The sequence below is a fragment of the Nicotiana attenuata genome, unplaced genomic scaffold (assembly GCF_001879085.1).
Source record: "Nicotiana attenuata strain UT unplaced genomic scaffold, NIATTr2, whole genome shotgun sequence".
Classification (NCBI taxonomy): domain Eukaryota; kingdom Viridiplantae; phylum Streptophyta; class Magnoliopsida; order Solanales; family Solanaceae; genus Nicotiana; species Nicotiana attenuata.
This window is the reverse complement of record NW_017670348.1, coordinates 3,436-9,537: the sequence shown is the minus strand read 5'-3', so window position 1 is coordinate 9,537 and position 6,102 is coordinate 3,436.

The window sequence follows — 6,102 nt, the reverse complement described above, 5'->3', positions numbered from 1 at the left end:
ATAGAGAAAAGCTATGGCTCAATTATATAAAAACATAACAAGAATTTATCCTACAAAAGGTTCTATCAAAACTCTAGATAACAAATTAGCTATTCATAATAGTATGTAAAACTACAATACTAAAAGTCATAACCAACAATGAAAAATAGGAAGAGGAAGGAAAAACTTGTAGAAGAATTCTCCGCCTTGCTCCCAATGTGTTCTTGCCTCCAAGGGTGTTGTCTAACCCTAGAGTAGTGTCTCCTGCCTCCTTAGGTCTAATTTTTGTCCAAAATATGTCCCCCCTACCTTTCTTGGCCGGCTTCCTTGGTTTAATATAGGGTTTAGGGCTTAAAATCCCGTATCTTGCACATAAGTCCCTGAAATTTCCGCCTCCTGCCGCGGTTTTCCCGCGGTCGCGGTGGAACCGCGGCCAAACATGCCCTCTGATTCTTCAGTTGTCCACGACCATCTTCTACCGCGGTTGCGGTGGAACCGCGGTTTTTCACCCTGTTCCATTTGGAATTTGGAAAAACGTAAAACATGAAAGTTGTAGCCCTTTGAGTTAGCTTTCCAACCATATATCACAGCCCAAATAGAGTTCTGAGCAAAAAGTTATGTCTATTTTACTAGACAGTGCGCAATATGCCTCCTCAAGTCTTCGTTCGTAATTAATTATCAAATTTGACCCCCGAACACGATCCCGGCTTAATTCCTTGAGCTTTTACTTAGAATTCAAAGCTTCAAATCACTTAAATTCATTCCATAACATCTATATAGCTCGGAATCACACCTACAAGGCATAAAACACACAATTAGTGCAAAACACTAGCGATTAAAGCGCAAACTCAATTAAAGTACAGTAAATTCGAGTGTAATAAACGACTAAAACATGCAATTATAGCCTATCATCACATACTATTATGAATAGTTAATTTGTTATCTAGAGTTTTGATATAACCTTTGTAGGATAAATTCTTGTTATGTTTTTATATACTTGAGCCGTTGGATTTCTCTACTTGTTCAACTACGTGTTTATTATGTTGATTGAATGGCCATCAATTAACTGTGCCTATTTAGTATTTATTTCTTGGAAAAGGCTATATATTTAGGTAGTTGTTGAACAACATCACTCCTAACGTATGTGAGGAATCAATACGGAGGGTTTATGTAAGGCCCCGGAAAATTTCGCTAAGTAAATTAGAATTTCGTGGTGTCATGGAGGCTAATTATAATATTTTATGTGCTATTAACATGATGGGCATCAATTGAATTTGGTAAACAAGTGTATGAGTCATATATTAAGTAAGGTGGGGTCCAAGAGGAGGCCTAAGTGTAAGCCAAATGGGAAAAGTTTCATAATAGGTTAAGATTCCAAAGGTACTTGCACTAGTTCATACTTTGAACAAGCATATCTAAATATGTATTAGGTTTTATGTGATGAATAACCTATTAAATGAAAGGTCTTTGAGTCTAGTTTCCAAAGCTTCAAACCGTTCGTCATTTGGACATTCCTACACAAAGTTATGGTCAAATTACCAAAGGCTGGAAAAATGCGATCTTGTGTCAAATCTGCGATCGCATTTCTGTCGCATTTTCGACTTTGCGGTAGCAGATCTGTCGCAAATTGGGCCAGTGTTGCCCAGTTTTGGGCACCTATTTTGCGGTGCATTATGCGGCCCACATTCTTGTTTTGCGGTCCATTCTGCGATCGCAGACCCGACGTCGGAGGCTTATTTATCCTATTTTTATAACCCGACCCCATTTTAATATATAGTCTTTGGGGCATCATTTGGGGTCATTTTTCCACTGATTTTAGAGAGAGTTGAGAGCATTTTAGAGAGAGAAGGAGGAACCCAACATCCAATCATCCAATCTTGCATCAATCTTCAAGAATCAAAGAACCCAATCACAAGTTCTTCATCTAAGAGGTAAGATTCTATACATTAGACTTTAATTTCGAGTTTGGGGTACAAGATGGGGGTATTGAGGTACGATTCTTGGGTGTAATACTATTATGTATACATGCATGTATATATTAGGGTTGTGGAAAGATTGTTGAACATAAATAAGTAAAGATTGGGTTGGGGAATGAAGGAAACCTTGTAAAAGTGATTTGAAATCAAGATGCTCAACTAGTATTTGATAAAATGCTCAAATGAGCTGAAACCATGAATACCTTTCTAATTTGTGTTCAATATTGTTATGTCTCAAAGTAGATTGGGATTGTTAGAATTTCCGGAACGTTGTAGTGACTTAAGGAAAGCTTAAACAAGGTAAGTATGGCTAACTTTGACCTTTGTAAAGTCACCCTGCTTGGTGTACGAGTAACTGGTATGCGTTTGTTATGTGGACTATTTGTGAATTTTGTTTGCTTCACAGGTGTTAGGGCAAGATGGCCTAATTCATGAATTCTTGTGACTAAATTGCCTTGAACATTGTTGGTTAACGTTCCGACATGACGGTGTGAATAAATGGCAACAAACCAAGTGTGTGTGTGAATGTGTTTATATGGTAAGAGTTGTGAAATAAATGATGGAAAGAAGTCGTGATTGATGCAATGAAACAACTGTGGTAACATCATTTGTGGCTTGTCGTGGGCAATTATCGTTGTGACCTAAATTGTATGCGGGCTGTTGTATATGATGGAAATGGTATTGATGGTTATGAAAATTCTTTGTGATTTGTTGTTGTTGTCGTATGAAAGGTGATTTGTTGTTGTTGTCATGTGAAATGTGATTTGTTGTTGTTGTGTGAAATGTGATTGTTCGGTGGGATCGGGTTGCGCGCCGCAAAACGAACTAATAAGGTGTGGGTTGTGGTGATAAGGGTGGCCGAGGTAATAAGGGTGAAAAAGTGATCGAAATCACTATTGAAATGAAAATATGAGAAAGTTGTGAAATCATTGATGTGATGAAATAATGTTGAAAGGGGAAAAGGAGAGATTGTGAAACTTGTTTGGCTTTGGTTGTTCCTTTCATGTGCATTTGATTGTTGATTCTATTACTGTTTGTTATCTGTGTATTGATTGATTCTACTTGGGGTAAAGTTTGTATTGTTTGATTCTACTTGGGGTAAAGTTTGTATTGTTTGATTTTACTTGGGGTAAAGTTTGTTCACACATACTAGTACAATTCAAATGTACTGACGTCCCTTTTGTCGGGGGCTCTACATTCGTGTTATGATTGTAGGTGGATCTATAGCAGGTACTCCAGTCCACCGACAGTAGCACTCCTTCACTTCACGTCAGCTGAATTGGTGAGCCCCTTTCCTCTCGGGGCCCTGCGTGGCTCATGCCGCTTTTCCTCCCGGAGTCTTATTTTTGGTATTTGTGTAAGGTATAGCCGGAGCCTTGTTACCGGCAAGTATTGTAAAACTCCTTTTATCCTTAGAGGCTCCGTAGACAGGGAGTGTGGGTTATGTACTTATGTATCGGGTATTTGGGCAGTGTAACTTGTAAACCACGCTAAGTAACCATGTATGTTATGTATATTTCGTAAAAAGGTGTTTAAATCATAAATGGCTATTTCCCTTGAATAATGGGTATAGAAATCACGGGGTAACACGTGGGTTAGGAAAGGCACCCAGGTCCGCTTGACTGGGGCTACCCGGTCGAGCGCCGGTCGTGCCCGTCGGTTTTGGGGCGTGACAAACTTGGTATCAGAGCCTAAGGTTTTTAAAGTGTCCTAGGATGTCTCGGAGCCGTGTCTAGTAGAGTCCTTCTTATCGGTGTGTAGTCGACCACATCTATAAGTTGGAGGCTATTCGGACATTTAGGAATTTCACCCTTCTTTGATACTCCAATCGTGCGATAGAGCTCAAGTTAGGGAGCTGATTTCCTCTCTAAGTCTTACTCTCAAGGTTGGTAACCTTGATACCATGATCCGCGAAATTGAAGCATGTAAGGGGGATTGATCCCACCATTGAGTCCGAGTGGATTTCCCAAGGACTTGTTAGGAGAATGTATTGAGCTGTGGAGGGATTGGTAAAACCTATCGCTAAGAGGGAAGTGTCCTTGTCCCTATTGATGTCTCTGCACCATCAGATCATGTAGTATATCAGTATGTCCCCTACGAACGTTAGGGATGTGGAGTCGAGGAATATCGATTAAGCTATTGCCCTACCAACCTAACGTCATTAAGTGAGTCAAATGAAAATTTCTACTCATTGTATATGTACATCCATATTGAAGAGTTCTCATAAACATGGTCCTAACAAGATGTTGAATGACAAAACATTGCGTGTATCGACTCTTTGAACGAGACGCACTATTCGTGAATCCACTCTATTATGAATTCTCTTATTTACATTCTTGAGGAATTAAGTTCTATAATTATGCCCTTGAATTGAGTTATAACTCTAGGATTGATACTTCCCGCTTGTTTTTCCTAAATTCTCACCAGGGGACTATATCCGATGAATTCCTTACAGAATCTTTTCATTTAAATGGACAAATCTACTCGCTTGTGCCTATACATGCACTGTCGTAAAGTTTACCTATGTGGTGTCAAGTTCCATGCAAAGCATCCCAGCGTTGCGATCCTTCTCGAGTCACTCTTTTACTCAATTGTGTATATGGCTTATATGGTTTGAACAGTCAATCTACTCTCTTGCGAATATCATCATGAAAGCTTCTCACTGCCTAGTAACATAAGAGCATACCTTAACACCTCACATGAGTGCATGTCAATCGAAATGGTCACCGTGTTCATAAAGTCTCTCTGAAAATTGAGATCCTCACATCCACGTCACATGAAGATCTTGTGTCGCCATAACTTTCGTGTCCACTTGGGACATCCCGCGGTAAGTAGCTCAGTTTGTCCTAGTATTGTGGTTGCTCGTGGCATGGTCGTATATTGCAGTTGGGAGTTAATATAGCAGAAGCATGTCCAGCTCATAACAAATGTTTACTTTCTCTTTACACCTCCATAACATGTGTTCATTGTGTTCTTTAGTTAGTAAATTCATTGTGCTAGTCCCCCCCCCCCCCCACTTGTTCGATAACCATGAGAGAACATATCCTTCTATGAGTCATTGTAACACTTTCTGTCTCGTAAGGACCCTTACTAGGCTCTCCGTCAAGACCAAGCACACCTTTGGGGGTTATTATAGCACAACGCATGTTTCTCGTGTTCTTCTGTATTTCATTAGCATCTGGGTAGTTCTCAAGTCAAAATCCATGAAGAACTTATTATGAACATCTGCAAACCCTCCATGATTATTCTATACTATCTCATTGGGTTCTCATATCACTTCAAGTTCATCAAGGGTTGATAGCATGCCGCAATTACTGAAATTGAATGATCTCTTTCTGATAATGGATTATCTACACTTGTGCTAGTCCAACGACCTGCTTATCAGTCAGTCTCGCTTTTTGGTTTTGGGTTCGCCAAGGAGAAATACACCTAGTATCACATTCATATGTCAAAGCCTTTCTCTCAGTCAAGTCTTATAGCATCTCCCAATATGGTTTGTATTAGCTGGATTGTGTAGAAGTGTGTTGTAGTGCTTCATTATGAAGTAGAGTTGCTAAACATAATTGGACCTTAAAATTTTGGAGCTATACATCACGTGACTTCATACAGAGATCTTCTTTCAAAAATGTAGCTTCTCGTAATCGCTTTATATTACCACCCTTTCTAGTGGTTACAATGTAAAGTTTACTTCCATAAGGATCTTTCACTTTCTTTTCATTTGTCTTGCATCGTGTGTTGTTTACACGTAATCTTCAATGCTATATTATCTCAACATCTCGACTAGTTATCCAACTATATGATTCGATTAAATTTGCCTCATTTTTCTTTTATGTACTCTACAAGCGCCCCGAGAGTGGGAAAATTTCTCCTTTACTACAGACTTCTAATGTCTTCGACTTAGTTTAAGCTTGTTGGTTCCAAATGGTGCTCATTAGTTTTGCTACCCTACTATCTATTTCATCTGATAACTCTCATTGTAAAATTCATTTATGTTTCATGGCATCAAAGAGGAAGTCTTGTAGCATTAAGGATGGGGACATATTCCTTTTGTTAGAATAAATAAATATTGCTGGTATTCCTTGTAGATGTTCTTCTAACAACCATTTACCTGCTCTGCTTGTCTCTGTGACTAGATAACCTAGGTTAC